The following is a 24,362-nucleotide window of genomic DNA, read 5'->3' as shown; positions in this document are numbered from 1 at the left end:
ATAGTGACAGTTCTGTACCATAAACCTGAGGTACCCTTGGTGAGAAGGGTAAATTTTGACATGAAGGTAAGCATCCTTGATGTCCCGAGACATCATGTAGTCCCCTTCTTCCAGGTTCGCAATCACTGCTCTGAGTGACTCAATCTTGAATTTGAACCTCTGTATGTAAGTGTTCAAAGACTTTAGATTTATAATCGGTCTCACCGAGCCGTCCGGCTTCGGTACCACAACAGTGTGGAATAATACCCCGTTCCCTGTTGCAGGAGGGGTATCTTGATTATCACCTGCTGGGAATACAGCTTGTGAATGGCTTCCAAAACTGTCTCCCTGTCAGAAGGAGACATCGGTAAAGCCGACTTTAGGAAACGGCGAGGGGGAGACGTCTCGAATTCTCATTTGTACCCCTGAGATATCACCTGAAGGATCCAGGGGTCTACTTGCGAGTGAGCCCACTGCGCGCTAAAATTCATTGAGACGGGCCCCCCACCGTGCCTGATTCTGCTTGTAAAGCCCCCGCGTATACTGAGGGCTTGGCAGAGGCGGGAGAGGGTTTCTCTCTGGGAACTGGCTGATTTCTGCAGCCTTTTTCCTCTCCCTCTGTCACGGGGCAGAAATGAGGAACCTTTTGCCCGCTTGTCCACGAAAAGACTGCGCCTGATAATACGGCGTCTTCTCATGTTGAGAGGCGACCTGGGGTACAAACGTGGATTTCCCAGCTGTTGCCGTGGCCACCAGGTCTGAAAGACCGACCCCAAATAACTCCTCCCCTTAATAAAGCAATACTTCCAAATGCCATTTGGAATACGCATCACCTGACCACTGACGTGTCCATAACCCTCTACTGGTAGAAATGGACAACGCACTTAGACTTGATGCCAGTCGGCAAATATTCCGCTGTCCATCACGCATATATAGAAATGCATCTTTTAAATGCTCTATAGGCAAAAATATACTGTCCCTATCTAGGGTATCAATATTTTCAGTCAGGGAATCCGACCACGCCAACCCAGCACTGCACATCCAGGCTGAGGCGATTGCTGGTCGCAGTATAACACCAGTATGTGTGTAAATACCTTTTAGGATACCCTCCTGCTTTCTATCAGCAGGATCCTTAAGGGCGGCCATCCCAGGCGAGGGTAGAGCCCTTACAAGCGTGTGAGCGCTTTATCCACCCTAGGGGGTGTTTCCCAACGCACCCTAACCTCTGGCGGGAAAGGATATAATGCCAATAACATTTTAGAAATTATCAGTTGTTATCGGGGGAAACCCACGCAACATCACACACCTCATTTGATTTCTCAGATTCAGGAAAACTACAGGTAGTTTTTCCTCACCGAACATAATACCCCTTTTTGGTGGTACTCGTATTATCAGAAATGTGTAAAACATTTTTCATTGCCTCAATCATGTAACTTGTGGCCCTACTGGAAGTCACATTTGTCTCTTCACAGTCAACACTGGAGTCAGTATCCGTGTCGGCGTCTATATCTGCCATCTGAGGTAACGGGCGCTTTAGAGCCCCTGACGGCCTATGAGACGTCTGGACAGGCACAAGCTGAGTAGCCGGCTGTCTCATGTCAACCACTGTCTTTTATACAGAGCTGACACTGTCACGTAATTTCTTCCAACAGTTCATCCACTCAGGTGTCGACCCCCTAGGGGGTGACATCACTATTACAGGCAATCTGCTCCGTCTCCACATTATTTTTCTCCTCATACATGTCGACACAAAAGTACCGACATACAGCACACACACAGGGAATGCTCTGATAGAGGACAGGACCCCACTAGCCCTTTGGGGAGACAGAGGGAGAGTTTGCCAGCACACACCAGAGCGCTATATATATACAGGGATAACCTTATATAAGTGTTTTTCCCCTTATAGCTGCTGTATAGTTAATACTGCGCCTAATTAGTGCCCCCCTCTCTTTTTTAACCCTTTCTGTAGTGTAGTGACTGCAGGGGAGAGCCAGGGAGCTTCCCTCCAACGTAGCTGTGAGGGAAAATGGCGCCAGTGTGCTGAGGAGATAGGCTCCGCCCCTTTTTCGCGGACTTTTCTCCTGCTTTTTTATGGATTCTGGCAGGGGTTAAAATTCATCCATATAGCCCTGGGAGCTATATGTGATGTATTTTCGCCAGCCAAGGTGTTTTTATTGCTGCTCAGGGCGCCCCCCCCTAGCGCCCTGCACCCTCAGTGACCGAAGTGTGAAGTGTGCTGAGGAGCAATGGCGCACAGCTGCTGTGCTGTGCGCTACCTTGGTGAAGACAGCCCAATCCACTCTGCACTTCAGGTGAGTTCGCTTCTTCTCCCCTTAGTCCCTCGATGCAGTGAGCCTGTTGCCAGCAGGTCTCACTGAAAATAAAAAACCTAAACTAAAACTTTCACTAAGAAGCTCAGGAGAGCCCCTAGTGTGCACCCTTCTCGTTCGGGCACAGAGATCTAACTGGGGCTTGGAGGAGGGTCATAGGGGGAGGAGCCAGTGCACACCAGATAGTCCTAAAGCTTTCTTTAGATGTGCCCAGTCTCCTGCGGAGCCGCTGTTCCCCATGGTCCTTACGGAGTCCCCAGCATCCACTTAGGACGTTAGAGAAATGAATTATAATCAATTCCTCCGTGGAGACATTCACCAGCAGCAATTGCCTCCAGAAAGTACACGGGGACCTGAGATGGTGGATTCCAGTGGGGACGAATTAATAATCTGTGAGGAGGGGGATGTACACAGTGAAAGGGGTGATGAATCGGACGATGAGGAGGAGGTGGACATCTTGCCTCTGTAGAGCCAGTTTGTGCAAGGAGAGATTGATTGCTTCTTTTTTGGTGGGGGCCCAAACCAACCAGTCATTTCAGTCACAGTCGTGTGGCAGAACCTGTCACTGAAATGATGGGTTCGTTAAAGTGTGCATGTCCTGTTTATACAACATAAGGGTAGGTGGGAGGGCCCAAGGACAATTCCATCTTGCACCTCTTTTTTCTTTCATTTTTCTTTGCATCATGTGCTGTTTGGGGAGTATTTTTTTGAAGGGCCATCCTGCGTGACACTGCAGTGCCACTCCTAGATGGGCCAGATGTTTGTGTCGGCCACTTGGGTCGCTTATCTTAGTCACACAGCTACCTCATTGCGCCTCTTTTTTTCTTTGCATCATGTGCTGTTTGGGGAGTATTGTTTTGAAGGGCCATAGCAGTGCCACTCCTAGATGGGCCAGGTGTTTGTGTCGGCCACTTGTGTCGCTTAGCTTAGTCACACAGCGACCTTGGTGCGCCTCTTTTTTTCTTTGCATCATGTGCTGTTTGGGGAGTATTTTTTTGAAGTGCCATCCTGTCTGACACTGCAGTGCCACTCCTAGATGGGCCAGATGTTTGTGTCGGCCACTTGGGTCGCTTATCTTAGTCACACAGCTACCTCATTGCGCCTCTTTTTTTCTTTGCATCATGTGCTGTTTGGGGAGTATTTTTTTGAAGGGCCATCCTGCGTGACACTGCAGTGCCACTCCTAGATGGGCCAGGTGTTTGTGTCGGCCACTAGGGTCGCTTAGCTTAGTCACACAGCTACCTCATTGCGCCTCTTTTTTTCTTTGCGTCATGTGCTGTTTGGGGAGTATTTTTTTGAAGGGCCATCCGGTGTGACACTGCAGTGCCACTCCTAGATGGGCCAGATGTTTGTGTCGGCCACTTGGGTCGCTTATCTTAGTCACACAGCTACCTCATTGCGCCTCTTTTTTTCTTTGCATCATGTGCTGTTTGGGGAGTATTTTTTTGAAGGGCCATCCTGCGTGACACTGCAGTGCCACTCCTAGATGGGCCAGGTGTTTGTGTCGGCCACTAGGGTCGCTTAGCTTAGTCACACAGCTACCTCATTGCGCCTCTTTTTTTCTTTGCGTCATGTGCTGTTTGGGGAGTATTTTTTTGAAGGGCCATCCGGTGTGACACTGCAGTGCCACTCCTAGATTGGCCAGATGTTTGTGTCGGCCACATGGGTCGCTTATCTTAGTCACACAGCTACCTCATTGCGCCTCTTTTTTTCTTTGCATCACGTGCTGTTTGGGGAGTATTTTTTTGAAGGGCCATCCTGCGTGACACTGCAGTGCCACTCCTAGATGGGCCAGGTGTTTGTGTCGGCCACTTGTGTCGCTTAGCTTAGTCACACAGCGACCTTGGTGCGCCTCTTTTTTTCTTTGCATCATGTGCTGTTTGGGGAGTATTTTTTTGAAGTGCCATCCTGTCTGACACTGCAGTGCCACTCCTAGATGGGCCAGGTGTTTGTGTCGGCCACTTGGGTCGCTTAGCTTAGTCACACAGCTACCTCATTGCGACTATTTTTTTCTTTGCATCATGTGCTGTTTGGGGAGTATTTTTTTGAAGGGCCATCCTGTCTGACACTGCAGTGCCACTCCTAGATGGGCCAGGTGTTTGGGTCGGCCACTTGGGTCGCTTAGCTTAGCCATCCAGCGACCTCGGTGCAAATTTTAGGACTAAAAATAATATTGTGAGATGTGACGTGTTCAGAATAGACTGAAAATGAGTAGAAATTATGGTTATTGAGGTTAATAATACTATGGGATCAAAATGACCCCCGAATTCTATGATTTAAGCTGTTTTTTAGGGTTTTTTGAAAAAAACACCCGAATCCAAAACACACCCGAATCCGACAAAAAAATTTCGGTGAGGTTTTGCCAAAATGCGTCCGAACCCAAAACACGGCCGCGGAACCGAACCCAAAACCAAAACACAAAACCCGAAAAATTTCCGGTGCACATCACTAATTTACATGCTGATTAGAGCCTGGCAAGCAACTTGTTACAGAAGCATGCTGGACAGTTTAAGAAGGGAATGTAGAATTGACAGTTTTGATTGATTAATGTAATTAATTCTACCAAGAAGCAGTGTAATGCTTTCTGAACCCTTCCTTGTATATCTCAATAGCGCTTACTTCTGTGTATGGTCCTTCCTTGTCTTTTGCCCTCAAAGGGCAAGTACAAGGTATGCCAGCCTATCAAGGTGTTTGGGTCAGGGAAGGAGGCAGAGCTGTACCTCTGATATTGTGTGCCACACCCCCTCCAACATCACATCACCGAACACTTTGTATCACCAGGCCAAAGCATCTCAACAGGGTACCAATTTGCACTGCAAGCATGGCTAAGCCCCTTGATTGGCCAACCACTTAAAGTACTGTGTCCCAAAACTTTTTTTGGTAGCCCAATTCCTTGATATAGCTACCTTCCTATATCTGTCTTCTAGACATGTTTGTTTACTTCCATTGGCCCTCATTCCGAGTTGTTTGCTGCTTTTAGCAGCATTGGTGGTCATTCTGAGTTGATCGCTCGCTGACGATTTTCGCAGTGCAGCGATTAAGTAACAAAACGGCAAAAATGCGCATGCGCATGGTACGCAGCGCGCATGCGCTAAATACTTTCACACAAAACTTTGTAGATTTACACAAGCTCGAACGACGTTTTTTCATCGCTCGACTGATCGTAGTGTGATTAACAGGAAGTGGGTGTTTCTGGGTGGAAACTGGCCATTTTCAGGGAGTGTGCTAAAAAACACAGACATGCCAGGTAAAAACGCAGGAGTGGCTGGAGAAACGGGGGAGTGGCTGGCCGAACGCAGGGTGTGTTTGTGAAGTCAAACCAGGAACTAAACGGACTGAGGTGATCGCAGTCTAGGAGTAGGTCTGGAGCTACTCAGAAATTGCAGCAAATTATTTAGTAGCAGTTCTGGTAATCTTTCGTTCGCTATTTTGCTAAGCCAAGATACACTCCCAGAGGGCGGCGGCCTAGCGTGTGCAATGCTGCTAAAAGCAGCTAGCGAGCGAGCAACTCGGAATGAGGGCCATTGCACACGCTAGGCCGCCGCCCTCTGGGAGTGTATTTTAGCTTAGCAGAAGTGCGAACGAAAGATTAGCAGAACTGCTACTAAATAATTCCCTGCAGTTTCTGAGTAGCTCCAGACCTACTCCTAGACTGCGATCACCTCAGTCCGTTTAGTTCCTGGTTTGACGTCACAAACACGCCCTGCGATCGGCCAGTCACTCCTGCGTTTTTACCTGACACGCCTGCGTTTTTTAGCACACTCCCTGAATACGGACAGTTTTCGCCCAGAAACACCCACTTCCTGTCAATCACACTACGATCACTCGAGCGATGAAAAAACATAGCTCGAGCTTGTGTAAATCTACAAAGTTTTGTGTGAAAGTACTTAGCGCATGCGCGCTGCGTACCATGCGCATGCGCATTTTTGCCGTTTTTTTACTTAATCGCTGCACTGCGAAAATCGGCAGCGAGCGATCAACTCGGAATGACCACCATTGCCCTTAAATATAACAAATGTGTATATATTTGTCTCTTGTTGTAACCAAGGGCAAGAGATCCAAATATAATTTTTACCCACCATTAAAGATAATTAATTCATCATTAGTATTAGCTAATTATTCCTGGTGTATTAACATGAATGTAAAAACTAGTCCTTTACCAAATGAATAATGTTTGTAGCTACATGTGAGTATATAATGTAAACCAACCAAACAAAAAAGTAGTGCCATACAGCTCACACATACATCCAATACTCACTTTTGCATCATTTGAAATAACTGTTTTATTTCAGCCATCTGTCTTAGTGCCCTCTTTGTTCTATGTCATATTATAATGTTTACGGTGAATTAATTCTCTTGTGCCAAACCAAATGTGTGTACTAATTATATTATTACTGTTTACAAAATGGTGTTTAACCACTATAAAGCTGTGCTGAGGAATGTGTTCCTCCTGAATGAAAGCATGCATAATATAGATAACAAAAACAGTAGGAAAAGGAAAGTATAATGTAGATATATTTTTATAAATGTTCCACTACTATGTTGTTTTCATCTTGTCAAGATGCTGAAGAAATAAGGCAGGAATCTATTTATAAAGCTACACAATTCTGTCCTGTTAATGAACACTGTTATCTCTAAAATTTGCAGCGATTACAGATTGATTAAATGGGGCAATTTATCATTAAAGTCATGCCAAGACACTGCATCTGATAAGAGGTCCCGGCGATGGCTTTCCTACTTTAAATGCCACTTCGCCGCCAGTTTTTCGCAGCAGCAAAGGGAGTGTTTGTAGTGTACTGGGCATGTGCACATTCAAGACTGTCGGGAGGTATGCAAAATCCCTTCTCTGCAAAAAACAAAATGCAATATTGTAGCACAGAGTTTCCCAAACTTCACCTTTACAATCCAGGTTTTAGAGGAATCCATGCTTGAGTCCAGATGGTTAAATTAAATTGACTGAGGTACTAATTAAGTCACCTGCGCTCAATCATAGGTATCCTTAAAACCTGGACTGTAATGGAGCAGTTTGGGAAACTCTGTTGTAGCCTCTAAATTACAATGACTACTATCATGTGGAGATGGCATTAGCTAGAACAAGTTTGGTAAATTGTTTCAGGCTGTAGGGCCTAATTCAAGGTTGATTGCAAAAGCTAAATCTTCCTCTAATGGGCAAAACCATTTGCACTGCAGGGGTGCAGTCTATATAACATGTGCAGAGAGAGTTAAACTGAGTATACACTATACCAGGGGTTCTCAAACTCGGTCCTCAGGACCCCACACAGTGCATGTTTTGCAGGTAACCCAGCAAGTGCACAGGTGTATTAATTACTCACAGACACATTTTAAAAGGTCCACAGGTGGAGCTAATTATTTCACTTGTGATTCTGTGAGGAGACCTGCAAAACATGCACTGTGTGGGGTCCTGAGGACCGAGTTGGAGAACCTGTGCACTATACAATTATCTGGAAGATAATCTGCCAGATCTGGCTGGTTGGAAAGAAAATCTAGCAATGGATGAGAACAATTGACAATTGAATATTTGCTCCCAAACACTTGAAAACGGACAAAAACTATTGTTCATACAAATTGGTGAAATCCGTGACTCGACCAATTTGTTTGAACGACATGTTTTGTTAATTTTCCAGTGTCTGGGAGCAAATGTTTGATTGTCAATTGTTCGTATCCACTGCAAGATTTTCTTTCCAACTAGCCAGATCTGGCAGATTATCTGACAGATAAGTGTATAGTGTATGCCCAGCATTAGATTTAGGTGGGTTATATTGTTTCTGTGCAGGGAAAACACTGTCTACTTTATTTTTACACTGCAAGTAAGATTTCAGTTTGCACACACCCCACCCAAATCTAACTTTCTCTGCACAGTATATCTGCCCCACCGGCAGTGCACTTGATTTTGCCCATTAGAGGAAGATTTTGCTTTTGCAATCAACCTTGAATTAGGCCCGTAGTCTCGATTGTGAATAATGGGCACTGTGATATCCTGCTTTACTTAGCTTAATGCAAGAGATATCCTTGATATCTTCTGTGTTTAGCTATTGGTAAATTTCAAGGGTACTTTAATCATGCTTAAACTGCTGTTCCCACATGATTTCAGGGACCTATAAGCTTGATAAACAATCTCTTAGAGGGGATGTATCAAGCTATTGGAAAGATAAAATGTTGCCGTAGAAACAAATCAGATTCTAAATGTCATTTCCTAGACATAGAGCATGGGCGCCACTTCCCCGGATGACACCAGATGCGTCTGGCCACAAAAAGGGCATGGCCTCGTATGAGGGGCATGGCTTAGTGGGAGTGGGTGTGGCCTCATATCTTGAACCCCCGTTTTTTGGCACTCCTGGGGTTTAGAAGATGTGTCAACTTCTCCGCTGGCTCACTTCTCCACTCTTTTCACTACTTAGTACATCTCCCCCAAAATACCAACCAACCAATAAGTTAGCATGGCAGTTAGGAACTGATTGGGTCTTTGGGGTAAATATATGATCCTCCGTTATAAGGGAGATGTGGTATCAGCACACCTTATGTGCACTGATACTGCTTTTCCTCCATTTATGGCTGATGCGCTGTGTGGGGGGAGGGGGGGCAGCAATCATTCCCCCCACTTCGACATTGTAGATGTTAATACATCTCTGCGCTGCTACTTCCTGCTTCACCTCGATAAAGAGGCATTATACCCCTTTATCTCTGCTCACTTTTTCTCTCTACAAGAATACATTTTATTGAATAAACATCTAAATCTCCTCAACAGCCTGCAGAGTTGGGGGCAAGATACTACCCCCGCTGAGACCACTAGACTGCGTGATATTGTGAGAATGCAGTTCCCAGAAGTCTTGCGGCTCCTGGCAGTCCCTGCGGTGACCACGCCGATGTGCACATATCACAATCCAAGCACCAGCAGCGACCAGGCTACAGGATGAGGAACCCATCTGGAATCGCTCACTAAGGAGTAGGCGTACTAGAAATGGATTGGTAAGATGATTGTGAACCTGGGATGTACGGGACCCCTGTCATCCAGCAGACAGTATTCCATAATATCCTGTATACTGTACCTATGGGGTGGACATTCACCTACTGGGAGTTATATATGTGGCTTTTTGCACCTTGGACTTATTGATCATAAGGTTGCAGATGGCCAATTGCTTTTACCTAGTGCAATCATTGGAGCACTGTGACTATGGTAATAACTAATAAAAGCACGTGTGCAGTCATTGCACGCAACCATACAATAGTTATTTAAACATACCTACTCTTCTTATCTATGTGTTATTGTAGTAGGGACACTAAGTATTCCCAGGGCCAGATTAAGGCTTGTGGGTGGCCCAGGGGCAGCTAAGTTGTTTGGGTCCCCACTGACGAAATTGTTGACACAGCCCCACCACCACCACCACCCTGTGTGCATACGCAGCCGCTACTACTCTACCCCTGCAGTGCCAGGTTGAAACACAGACACACACACCCATATCCTTATTTGTCTTCCTTCATGCAGAGCTGCTGTCACTGACCAGTCAAGGAAAGCAGGGAGACGGGAGAGTTTTCCTGAGACAGTGCCAAATCATCTCCTTCACTGTCGCAGCGGCTGCCCCCGGCCCTGTCGCCCCTCCTATAATCCAGCCCTGGGTATCCCTATAGGGTTTTGCTGCTATTTCTCTGTATCCCCAAGTAGTGAGGCATTCGGTCTCTCCAGACCTGTTTATTGAATCACAGCTTGAGACCGTGTTGATGATCCTGGAACGAACCCGGGATTTAGGTGTGAAAGGGGGTATTATTAACATATTAAAGCAGGAATCAATGACTCTTTAAATGCTGGGGAAGATGTAGTTATAAAGTCCAAAGATAAGTTAATGTCATCTCTGGTAAAAAAAGCCTGTTAGTCACTGTCGGGTATTTATTGCAAACATTAAGAAGCATACTGTATTTATAAAGACAAACCATCATGCAGAACAAAGGGCTCTTTTTTGGAATCAGGGCAATTTATCAAAGACTGAAAGCAGGAGATTTCAGAGAAATCTCATATGTTTAGGTAAGTAATGCAGAATACTGCAGTTCCCATCATTTTAAAAGTCTGCACCTATTTCTAAAACTTGGAAATGCTTGGCTAATACCATCTTCATTGCCATTAGTCACTATAGCCTACAGATTCTCAGAGCCCTGCCAGCAACCTTGGACTGTGCTATTATGGAGGGGTAATAGCTACTTATAGCAGCGATAACAGATGTTACTTAACTGGTGAAAAAGACGTACATTAATAAATAGGTTCCAAAGTGTCCGCTTTAATAAGAGTGATTAATAGAACTACAAGGTGAGCGATAATAAATAAAGCAAATCTTTACAACTAAAATAAGCAAAAACATATGTAAAACAAATGCAGCTGAAGATGGTTATATCAATTATTAATAATATGAAAATAATTATATTTATTTAAAAAAAAAACAACCACCGCTAAATAAAAGGTTTGTCCCAATTAATTTGCACACCACTGTACCATAGTCCACAGCCCTGAATTAATGGCATGGTATACTGGGAGCATCTGTGAAAACTGCAGCACAACAGAGTTTTGGTTTTGTTGTATTTCTTAATTTTAAAATGTATCTGCTCAGTGAAATAAAATCCATGATTACAGTGGTTACAAATCTATAAACAAAAAGATACAAAAATGACCATAGATTTCTTGCCATGATGCAGAAAGCACCAAAGTGGATTACCAGAACACATGCTATATTCAGCAACTCCAGTGCCATGCTCCTAAAACACACACAGTATGCACCTTAAATCCTGAGAACCATAGTCATATACATGTGCTGATGTATTAAGCCATATCATTTCTTAAATCACATAGTCAGAGGTCCAGACCTTTACAAATACATAATGAATTGAACTGACTACAAATGACCAATAATGCTCAATGAAAAAGGATGTAGTGGGAAATGTGAGGGGATAAGATGCACATTACATGGGTAATTCACACATTTGTACATCTCTAGGTGTATGGATGAGGTATCTCATGCTACTAATGAAGTGTGAAAGCCGATTGCTGGCCTAATTGGAGGCAATATCCATTTTCCCTTAAGCGATTTAATTGTCAATGACAACTTGACTGAGCTAACAGTCCTTGAAGCCATAACACAGAATCCTATACGTGAACACATGTTTTACAGCATACTAATCAATTCCTCTCAATTAGCATAGCAATGTCCACATTCTTTTTTCAATAATGCAAAGGTTACATGGTCTTTCTTAAATCAATCATATACTCTATATATATGTGTGTATAAAATGTATAAAGTCAGAATTTCAAAGTTGGTTTATGAAAAATATAATGGCATTGTAAGTTATAGTGTGTACCTTATAATTTCCAAAAACTGTACCTATCTTTTACACCGATAGGAAAGAACACACACACACACACACACACACACACACACACACACACACACACACACGAAAAAAAAAAGACACCCATAGTCACCCACAGGAAAAATAATAATACACACACATAGGCACCACTGAATAAAACCACATAGGTAGACACCCACAGGAAAACACACACATACACAGGTTCGCAAAGGAAAAACACACACACATAGGCCCCCATAGAAAAAACACACACATAGACACCCACAGAAAAGAAACACACATGTAGGATTCCACAGGAAAATAATAAGACACGTAGGCTTGGCATGAAACCCCCCCCCCCCCACACACACATAAGCAGTCACAGGTAAAAAAAACACACACATAGGCACACATAGGAAAACACACACACACGTAGGCACCCACAGGAAAACACACACGTAGGCAACCACGGGATAACACACACAGGCTCCCACAGGAAACACACACACACACACACATAGCCCCCCATAGGAAAACACACATAGGCCCCCACAGGAAAACACCCATGCACACATAGGTCCCCGCAGGAAAAAAGCACACACATAGGCACTGATATTAAAAAACACACACACATGGGCTAGAAACACACATAAAGGCATCCACAGAAAAATAATAAAACACATAGGCTTTGTATAAAAAATACACACAAAAGCACCAATAGGAGTAAAACAGGCTTTGCATAAAAAATACACACATGAGCACTGCTAGGATAAAAACACACACATACTGTATATGCACCCATCAGGAAAAAAAAACACATAAGCACCACCAGAAAAATACACACACAGAGGCACCCGCAAAAAACAACAACACACATACAGTAGGCACAACAGAAAAAAAATCACACATTGGCTCCCACAGGAAAATAATAAAACTCAAAGGCTTTGCATGCCAAAATAAAACCCACACACACTTCGACACCAATAGGAAAAAACACACATTAAGGAACCCACAGGAAAATCACACTCTGTGACCAGACCACACTACTGGGATTCAGCAGAGCTAAGAATGTATGCTCCAGACATGCTGATTATTAAGATGGCATCTGTGGGTGGTAGAAATAGAAAGGGCTTCAGAGTGTGTGGCTGTGTGAGTCACACATGCAGCGTTCAAGCCAATACCTTGCTGTACAGACTCAGTTCAACTTCAGACAGAAAATTCCAGGTCAGTGCAAATTGAACTGTCATACATCCACACTCTATTTCAACCACTGTTTATATAATAGGTAAGTTAGTGGCTATATGGAACAGTCTCCAAACACAGCTGGTCAAGACATTGAAGAAGATCTGTATATGCACCAAAGATCAATACTAAAGCATTGCTAAGACTAAAGGCGGTATCCTATTACAGGAGATAAAATGTTTTTTTCAAAAATTCACCAATGTTTTTTTACAGGCTATCCAATTAGGATCGCCCGTGAAAAAACAGCTTTCCTCCCAAAAAATACAAAGGTTCAGTGGAACCTGTGTGTTTTCGTGAGAAACAACCCCATTTTTTCACCCGAAGCAGGTGAAACAAAATCCCTGATAACTGCAGGGAACTGCAGTGTCCCATGCTCGCTGCAGCAGCAGCAGGCTGGGACTGCAGGGAGGGTGCCGCAGCACCGGAGCCGGTACACAGCGATGGAACTCTCGGCGGGGAAGCCGGGGCAATGCTGTGACCCACGTCCTCCCTCTTCCCCTATATCCCCTTAAATATAGTTTAAGATTATGTAAGGCTTATTGTGTTGATCACTGACCAGCTTGTAACTGAAACGATACTTTGGGTCTGATGCAGAGTGGGAAGAATTTTGTGTACTTTGCTCAAAACAAAAAAATCTATATGCACTTGGTTTACCATCATCATTATCAGTGCAAGCTTGCAACTGCCTTGTACTAGGTGTAAAAGATGCACATCCAAACAGGTGATTTTTTTATTAGATACAGCTCTCTATGGGGAGCATTTACTAAGCAGTGTTAAGAGCGGAGAAGTGAGCCAGTGGAGAAATTTCCTCATCAGCCAATCAGCAGCTCTGTATCATTTTATAGTATGCAAATTATAGATGTTACTTCAGTGCTGATTGGTTGCCATGGGCAACTTCTCCACTGGCTCACTTCTCCGCTCTTATCACTGCTTAGTCACTGCTTAGTAAATGCACCCCTATAACCCAAATTTGTCCTCACACACCTGAATTTCCCCAACATATGAAGACCCTGTCACATACAAAGTATAATACATGCAAGATCTGCTCTGCAAATGGGCCTATGTTCAACTCTGTATCATATCCTTTGTGTGAATACATGTCTTTATGCAATAATGGTGACTCACTGACTTGAAAATGTGTTTAGTTTCGATGCTTCTATATGTGTACTATTCAAGAGTTTATTCCGAAAAATGTGAAGTTAAATCAAACTACAGTATAATAAGAATTTACTTACCGATAATTCTATTTCTCGGAGTCCGTAGTGGATGCTGGGGTTCCTGAAAGGACCATGGGGAATAGCGGCTCCGCAGGAGACAGGGCACAAAAGTAAAGCTTTCCGATCAGGTGGTGTGCACTGGCTCCTCCCCCTATGACCCTCCTCCAAGCCAGTTAGGTACTGTGCCCGGACGAGCGTACACAATAAGGGAGGAATTTTGAATCCCGGGTAAGACTCATACCAGCCACACCAATCACACCGTACAACTTGTGATCTAAACCCAGTTAACAGTATGATAACAGCGGAGCCTCTGAAAAGATGGCTCACAACAATAATAACCCGATTTTTGTAACTATGTACAAGTATTGCAGATAATCCGCACTTGGGATGGGCGCCCAGCATCCACTACGGACTCCGAGAAATAGAATTATCGGTAAGTAAATTCTTATTTTCTCTATCGTCCTAGTGGATGCTGGGGTTCCTGAAAGGACCATGGGGATTATACCAAAGCTCCCAAACGGGCGGGAGAGTGCGGATGACTCTGCAGCACCGAATGAGAGAACTCCAGGTCCTCCTTAGCCAGGGTATCAAATTTGTAGAATTTAGCAAACGTGTTTTCCCCTGACCAAGTAGCTGCTCGGCAAAGTTGTAAAGCCGAGACCCCTCGGGCAGCCGCCCAAGATGAGCCCACCTTCCTTGTGGAATGGGCATTTACATATTTTGGCTGTGGCAGGCCTGCCACAGAATGTGCAAGCTGAATTGTATTACACATCCAACTAGCAATAGTCTGCTTAGAAGCAAGAGCACCCAGTTTGTTGGGTGCATACAGGATAACAGCAAGTCAGTTTTCCTGACTCCAGCCGTCCTGGAACATATTTTCAGGGCCCTGACAACATCTAGCAACTTGGAGTCCTCCAAGTCCCTAGTAGGTGCAAGGCACCACAATAAGCTGGTTCAGGTGAAACACTGACACCACCTTAGGGAGAGAACTGGGGACGAGTCCGCAGCTCTGCCCTGTCCGAATGGACAAACAGATATGGGCTTTTTTGAGAAAAAACCACCAATTTGACACTCGCCTGGTCCAGGCCAGGGCCAAGAGCATGGTCACTTTTCATGTGAGATGCTTCAAATCCACAGATTTGACTGGTTTTCAACCAATGTGATTTGAGGAATCCCAGAACTACGTTGAGATCCCACAGTGCCACTGGAGGCACAAAAGGGGGTTGTATATGCAATACTCCCTTGACAAACTTCTGGACTTCAGGAACTGAACCCAATTCTTTCTGGAAGAAAATCGACAGGGCCGAAATTTGAACCTTAATGGACCCCAATTTGAGGCCCATAGACACTCCTGTTTGCAGGAAATGCAGGAAACGACCGAGTTGAAATTTCTTTGTGGGGCCTTCCTGGCCTCACACCACGCAACATATTTTCGCCACATATGGTGATAATGTTGTGCGGTCACCTCCTTTCTGGCTTTGACCAGGGTAGGAATGACCTCTTCCGGAATGCCTTTTTCCCTTAGGATCCGGCTTTCCACCGCCATGCCGACAAACGCAGCTGCGGTAAGTCTTGGAACAGACATGGTACTTGCTGAAGCAAGTCCCTTCTTAGCGGCAGAGGCCATAAGACCTCTGTAAGCATCTCTTGAAGTTCCGGGTACCAAGTCCTTCTTGGCCAATCCGGAGCCATGAGTATAGTTCTTACTCCTCTACGTCTTATAATTCTCAGCACCTTAGGTATGAGAAGCAGAGGAGGGAACACATACACCGACTGGTACACCCACGGTGTTACCAGAACGTCCACAGCTATTGCCTGAGGGTCTCTTGACCTGGCGCAATACCTGTCCCGTTTTTTGTTCAGACGGGACACCATCATGTCCACCTTTGGTATTTCCCAACGGTTTACAATCATGTGGAAAAAACTTCCCGATGAAGTTTCCACTCTCCCGGGTGGAGGTCGTGCCTGCTGAGGAAGTCTGCTTCCCAGTTTCCATTCCCGGGATGAAACACTGCTGACAGTGCTATCACATGATTTTCCGCCCAGCGAAAAGTCCTTGCAGTTTTTGCCATTGCCCTCCTGCTTCTTGTGTCGCCCTGTCTGTTTACGTGGGCGACTGCCGTGATGTTTTTCCCACTGGATCAATACCGGCTGACCTTGAAGCAGAGGTCTTGCTAAGCTTAGAGCATTATAAATTTACCCTTAGCTCCAGTATATTTATGTGGAGAAAAGTCCCCAGACTTGATCACACTCCCTGGAAATTTTTTCCTTGTGTGACTGCTCCCCAGCCTCTCGGGCTGGGCTCCGTGGTCACCAGCATCCAATCCTGAATGCCGAATCTGCGGCCCTCTAGAAGATGAGCACTCTATAACCACCACAGGAGAGACACCCTTATCCTTGGATATAGGGTTATCCGCTGATGCATCTGAAGATGCGATCCGGACCATTTGTCCAGCAGATCCCACTGAAAAGTTCTTGCGTGAAATCTGCCGAATGGAATTGCTTCGTAGGAAGCCACCATTTTTACCAGGACCCTTGTGCAATGATGCACTGTTTTTAGGAGGTTCCTGACTAGCTCGGATAACTCCCTGGCTTTCTCTTCCGGGAGAAACACCTTTTTCTGGACTGTGTCCAGAATCATCCCTAGGCACAGCAGACGTGTCGTCGGGATCAGCTGCGATTTTGGAATATTTAGAATCCACCCGTGCTGTTGTAGCAGTATCCGAGATAGTGCTACTCCGACCTCCAACTGTTCCCTGGACTATGCCCTTATCAGGAGATCGTCCAAGTAAGGGATAATTAAGACGCCTTTTCTTCGTAGAAGAATCATCATTTCGGCCATTACCTTGGTAAAGACCCGGGGTGCCGTGGACAATCCAAACGGCAGCGTCTGAAACTGATAGTGACAGTTCTGCACCACGAACCTGAGGTACCCTTAGTGAGAAGGGCAAATTTGGGACATAGAGGTAAGCATCCCTGATGTCCCGGGACACTATATAGTCCCCTTCTTCCTGGTTCGTTATCACTGCTCTGAGTGACTCCATCTTGATTTGAACCTTTGTAAGTGTTCAAAAATTTTTTTAGAATAAGTCTCACCTAGCCTTCTGGCTTCAGTACCACAATATAGTGTGGAATAATACCCCTTTTCTTGTAGTAGGAGGGGTAATTTAATTATCACCTGCTGGGAATACAGCTTGTGAATTTTTTCCCATACTGCCTCCTTGTCGGAGGGAGACCTTGGTAAAGCAGACTTCAGGAGCCTGCGAAGGGGAAACGTCTCGACATTCCAATCTGTACCCCTGGGATACTACTTGTAGGATCCAGGGGTCCTGTACGGTCTCAGCGCCATGCTGAGAACTTGTCAGAAGCGGTGGAACGCTTCTGTTCCTGGGAATGGGCAGCCTGCTGCAGTCTTCTTCCCTTTCCTCTATCCCTGGGCAGATATGATCTTATAGGGACGAAAGGACTGAGGCTGAAAAGACGGTGTCTTTTTCTGCAGAGATGTGACTTAGGGTAAAAACGGCGGATTTTCCAGCAGTTGCCGTGGCCACCAGGTCCGATGGACCGACCCCAAATAACTCCTCTTCCTTTATACGGCAATACACCTTTGTGCCGTTTGGAATCTGCATCACCTGACCACTGTCGTGTCCATAACATCTTCTGGCAGATATGGACATCGCATTTACTCTTGATGCCAGAGTGCAAATATCCCTCTGTGCATCTCGCATATATAGAAATGCATCCTTTAAATGCTCTATAGTCAATAAAATACTGTCCCTGTCAAGGGTATCAATATTTTTAGTCAGGGAATCCGACCAAGCCACCCCAGCTCTGCACATCCAGGCTGAGGCGATCGCTGGTCGCAGTATAACACCAGTATGTGTGTATATACTTTTTATGATATTTTCCAGCCTCCTGTCAGCTGGTCCTTGAGGACGGCCCTATCTATAGACGGTACCGCCACTTGTTTTGATAAGCGTGTGAGCGCCTTATCCACCCTAAGGGGTGTTTCCCAACGCGCCCTAACTTCTGGCGGGAAAGGGTATACCGCCCATAATTTTCTATCGGGGGGAACCCACGCATCATCACACACTTTATTTAATTTATCTGATTCAGGAAAAACTACGGTAGTTTTTTCACATCCCACATAATACCCTCTTTTGTGGTACTTGTAGTATCAGAAATATGAAACACCTCCTTCATTGCCTTTTACGTGTGGCCCTAATAAGGAATACGTTTGTTTATTCACCGTCGACACTGGATTCAGTGTCCCTGTCTGTGTCTGTGTCGACCGACTAAAGTAAACGGGCGTTTTAAAACCCCTGACGGTGTTTTTGAGACGTCTGGACCGGTACTAATTGTTTGTCGGCCGTCTCATGTCGTCAACCGACCTTGCAGCGTGTTGACATTATCACGTAATTCCCTAAATAAGCCATCTATTCCGGTGTCGACTCCCTAGAGAGTGACATCACCATTACAGGCAATTGCTCCGCCTCCTCACCAACCTCGTCCTCATACATGTCGACACACACGTACCGACACACAGCACACACACAGGGAATGCTCTGATAGAGGACAGGACCCACTAGCCCTTTGGAGAGACAGAGGGAGAGTTTACCAGCACACACCAAAAACGCTATAATTATATAGGGACAACCTTATATAAGTGTTTTCCCTTATAGCATCTTTTTTATATATTTCTAACGCCAAATTAGTGCCCCCCCTCTCTGTTTTAACCCTGTTTCTGTAGTGCAGTGCAGGGGAGAGCCTGGGAGCCTTCCCTCCAGCCTTTCTGTGAGGGAAAATGGCGCTGTGTGCTGAGGAGATAGGCCCCGCCCCTTTTTCGGCGGCCTCGTCTCCCGCTCTTAACGGATTCTGGCAGGGGTTAAATATCTCCATATAGCCTCCGGAGGCTATATGTGAGGTATTTTTAGCCAAAATAGGTATTCATTTGCCTCCCAGGGCGCCCCCCTCCCAGCGCCCTGCACCCTCAGTGACTGCCGTGTGAAGTGTGCTGAGAGGAAAATGGCGCACAGCTGCAGTGCTGTGCGCTACCTTTAGAAGACTGAGGAGTCTTCTGCCGCCGATTCTGGACCTCTTCTTACTTCAGCATCTGCAAGGGGGCCGGCGGCAAGGCTCCGGTGACCATCCAGGCTGTACCTGTGATCGTCCCTCTGGAGCTGATGTCCAGTAGCCAAGAAGCCAATCCATCCTGCACGCAGGTGAGTTCACTTCTTCTCCCCTAAGTCCCTCGTTGCAGTGATCCTGTTGCCAGCAGGACTCACTGTAAAATAAAAAACCTAAGCTAAACTTTTCTAAGCAGCTCTTTAGGAGAGCCACCTAGATTGCACCCTTCTCGGCCGGGCACAAAAATCTAACTGGCTTGGAGGAGGGTCATAGGGGGAGGAGCCAGTGCACACCACCTGATCGGAAAGCTTTACTTTTGTGCCCTGTCTCCTGCGGAGCCGCTATTCCCCATGGTCCTTTCAGGAACCCCAGCATCCACTAGGACGATAGAGAAAAGCTATTACCAAGACAACCATTATCAGTGATGTATGGGGACCGGCCTATCCCAGGCCTTATGGGTTGGCAGTCACAACAGTAACTGTCCCAGCCCCCAAACCCGAAGCTACACCTCCACTACCTTGCCTCAATGTGTCCGTGCCCCCACACCCCAAGCCACATCCCCAGTACCTTGCTTCAGTGTGTCCATGCCCCCACACCCCAAGCCACACCGCCAGTACCTTACCTCATTACATCCATGCCCCCACCTCCCAAGCCACACCCCCATCTCCCAAGCCACACCCCCAGTACCTTGCCTCAGTGTGTCCGTGCCCCCACACCCCAAGCCACATCCCCAGTACCTTGCTTCAGTGTGTCCATGCCCCCACACCCCAAGCCACACCGCCAGTACCTTACCTCATTACATCCATGCCCCCACCTCCCAAGCCACACCCCCATCTCCCAAGCCACCCCCCCAGTACCTTGCCTCAGTGTGTCCATGCACCCACACCCCAAGCCACATCCCCAGTACCTTGCCTCAGTGTATCCATGCCCCCACCTCCCAAGTCACCTCCCAATACCTTGACTCAGTTGATCTCATGGTGGCTCTGCCTATTACCACAGTGTTTCAACAAAAGCTTTTTCCTTCAGAAGGGGCCCTATAATGTAGGAGCAAGCCTGTGCTTATCCTTTAAAAGCAGGACACAACTTTTGTAGTCAAAATGATTTTAGCCCTGCAAATACTTCCTGTAAGACTAGGCACATGAAAAATCAATTGTGTTAGGGGTTCACACTCTTGTAGTTTGCAAATAGCCCCTACAGTGTTTATATATATATATATATATATATATATATATATATATATATAATCTTTAAATGAAGGCTATGGAAAGGAACTGCATGCTCTGAGTTTATTATTCATTGGAAAAAAATGTCTTATAATCTACTATTCGGAAGCGGGAAAAAATTATTTCCTGCAATGGTATTCACAACCGCTCTGCCTTCATCACAATATAATCATAATAACTGAAGCAGGTTTTCCTGTGGGATTATACCTCTGTGTGATTTAATCCTTAAATTTGTTTGGCTTTCATCCCCCGGAGAAGACAGATTTCAGTTATAAAGTATTCTTGCTTCAAATATCAGACGAGGCACCATGCATCTATAATCTTTCCCAAGATTTGCAAAGCCTAGGGCATGAGGTGAGATCAACTGTAATACTCCTGCTGTACTTTATCACTTCATTTCAGGGACTAATAAAAACGCATACATGCTCACACACAAGGGGAGGAGTCAGGTATTTTAATGGATTATTCTCTATTCAACGTTTGATACAGTGGAGACTGAAAACTGCAGTACAATTAAAGCCTAATAGTTTTCCTAGGCTTTCCTCAGATGAAGGGAAGATATGTATGGGTCTGTGCATATAATTCACCGTATATACAATCATGATTCATAGAGGGAGGAAGAGGAATATATTTGTTTGATAAAATAATGACATGTAGCAGTGTTCACGTGTGTATGAGTAATAACCTCCCTATCTGTGGGTACCTTTACAGTGCATACAGTATGTGATGTGGTAAAACAACATCAGCAGTATAAAAACCTAAATGCTATAGCAGTAACCCTTAAGCCACATTGACAACTAGTGCACTGTATGAGACACTATGCTGACTGCAGTCACTAATGTTGCCATATCATACTAATTGTTTATACACGGAATGTTAGCATAACATGTTTTCTTTTTTTTGGCAAGCATTTTAACTCCTTCACTGCCGATGCATGCATAAAAAAGATAACGTAAAAGCTGCTTTCAGTGGCTTTATTAAAATTTCAATAAAAAACACTTTTTTTTTTAGATCATTTTGATTACATTTTGCTTGACGTCTTAGACTAATGCTATTTGCTAAAAATGCAAGGTCTGAAATAAACAATATAAAACATCAATATCACATTTTATATTTTAATGCAATACCCACACAAATTATTTGTTTGGGTATTGCATAAAAAAAAATTTGTGATATTGATGTTTTAATGCAGGGATGGGGAACCTTCGGCCCTCCAACTGTTGCTGAACTACACATGCCAGCATGCCCTGAGACAGTTTTAGCATGGCCAAATAGCAAAACTGTAGCAAGGCATGCTGGTATGTGTAGTTCACCAACAGCTGGAGGGCCAAAGGTTCCCCACGCCTGTTTTAATGTGATAATCGCAAATGTCAAAAATGGGCTCAGCATAGGACTGAGAAAGCCCCCAGCAGTGAAGGGGTGATAAAATTGAATTACAGGACTAGAAATGACACCCACGACACCCATAGAAGGAGAATATAACCTGTGGTGAGCAATGGCATAGCGACCTACCATGCCCAAATTGTGGCGACCACAGCGAGTACGCAAGGGGTTTACCAGCCCTCGCCACACTGCCGGCATCATGGTGGCCGGGATGCTGGTATCAGTATAATGACAGCCGGCATCCTGGCCATCGGTAACTCCGTTATACTACCTATTGGCAATCAGTATTTTGTTCTGTAAAGTTGATTCATGAACTTAAAATGAATGAATAAATAATTATGACAATAAAATGTAACACTGAGAAAACCAGCAATACATAATAATGTATAATGAAGTTCTTTCGTATAATCATTTGTACTAATTGGTGTTGAGATGTAATTTAGGGTCTGGAATGTCATCATCCTGGATATTAATGGTAAACTGTTTGCTTGCACAGGACACATGCAGTAAAGGGCATACTTGCATTATATTCCTAGTTTTCACATACACAGAACTGACCATTGAATGAAACATAACCTCATGATTCTTCTACTCTCTTCATAACAGGAGAACTTATGTAATAAGGCCATGCTGATTTCCAGGCACAGGTGGACCAAAGGAATACAGGCAGGTAGGGCTATATGTAACGGGAGGTGTGTAATGTACCTGCTAGGGTCACACAGTTCCACCAGCAATGAGCAATGCACTTGAGCTAGGTTAAGCATTGAGTACAAATGCAAGGTCAGAAACAGCAAGTTATGGGTGTGCAGTTTTACACTGCGCCTGCCCATCATATTAACCCCAATAAGAAAAATGTTCAATACAGGATCTATTTAAGCATATATAGTTAAACATTTGTTTCCATTTTATCTACAATATTGTAGCTTTTAATAAATAGGCATGCTAACACTTATTGTACAAAACAGCATGAAAAAGCCACCCTGAAATCCACTGCTGTACTCCTCTAATACCACTCACTGTTCCCTGTGCTGAAATGTGATATATATCAGAGAGGGGAATAAACAGCTTTTATGGCACTCTGCACTATACGACCGTGCATTGCTGTTTTCCAGGCTAATAAAAACAGCAAAGATATACGTCACCCAGGGGGAGAATGGGTATTATGCTTATATGCGAGTGCGGCTAAAATATACTGGTTCTGTGATGTTGTTTTGCTTGCGTTATCTCATTTCGTGGCTTTTCCACTCTCTTTATGGTGGTGTTATGGTTCTGCCTTATTTATGACGCTGGTTCGCTGCTGTCTAATGCAGCAGCTAATTTATGTTTCAGTGGAGCGGTTTTGCTAGAAGAAATTGGTTTGAAGCACAGTCCTGACATCTGTAATGTGTGTTCTGCTTGTCTTTTGGTGTATGGGATTAATGTCTAGGGGGTTGTTCGAGATGGAAGGATTCTTCTCTTGCTCTGCTCTCAGTCCTTGGCCAATAGACCCCATAGCTTTTATAGGGTATTCTTTCTGGCTGCAGGAATATATTCATTGGCCCATTTGTTTTCTTTTGTACGTGAGTTTGTGAATGACTAATTCAGTATTATAATGCTTTAAGTGACATGTACACTGTCTCTCCAAAACCAAATAGTTGAACAATGCTGGTATTTAACTATTGTATTTATTCCTACACAAATGTATTTGTGTTCACTATATTGATATTGACATACAGTGTAAAGGGAATTATACACAAGATCAAACAAAGGGCATAGAAGAGCAGGCAGGAGATGATGTGACAAGAAGAGCAAGGAGAGACTGCAACCTGTAAAGTGCTGGAAATGCAAACATAGATGTAGGTATATTTAGTGGGGTTGTGTGAGAGAGATATACAACTTTCCTCACGTTCTATGGAAATGGACTGATGGTGGGCACCGCACAACAGTGGTATTGCAGTCAGTGGAATTGTTGCCTAATAGAGACTTTAAATTAGCTAGACCTATGTGTCCTGCTTTCTCTTATATAACTGAAGCCATCTTCCATATGATGCCATTGCGTAAACCTGTAATCAGAAAGGAAAGGATGACTTTTGTCACATACAGTATGTATATGCAAAATACACCCAGACCATGAGGTGCCCAAGCCACACCCCAAATGTGCAGACATAGCTCCATTGGAGTTACATACATTATGACGGTTTCACCAAAAACTATTAGGAGTTGTGCATATGTGCTTTGTGGGCCTTATTGGGAGATGTACGTAAATCTGATAGTTTGCGTACATCTTCATGTGCAGAATGGATCCTGTGTCATTGCACGTAGTATCCCCTGAGCCCCAGCATGATTGACAGGCTCTGGCTGCATGGGGACAGGGAGTGGGCAGAGCTGGGAAGGGTCTCGGAAAATGGGGGGCATGACGCCCCTGTTTTCTGGGAGTGCCGAGGCCACCAGTCTGCATCTTCCAATGCAGACTTCCTGGCCTCGGCTACAGAGTTGCAAGGGCTAGTCTGAGTAACCTGATGGTTACTCAG

Source organism: Pseudophryne corroboree, chromosome 2, assembly GCF_028390025.1.
Source record: "Pseudophryne corroboree isolate aPseCor3 chromosome 2, aPseCor3.hap2, whole genome shotgun sequence".
In the NCBI taxonomy this organism is placed as follows: domain Eukaryota; kingdom Metazoa; phylum Chordata; class Amphibia; order Anura; family Myobatrachidae; genus Pseudophryne; species Pseudophryne corroboree.
Note: the sequence above shows the minus strand (reverse complement) of the source record.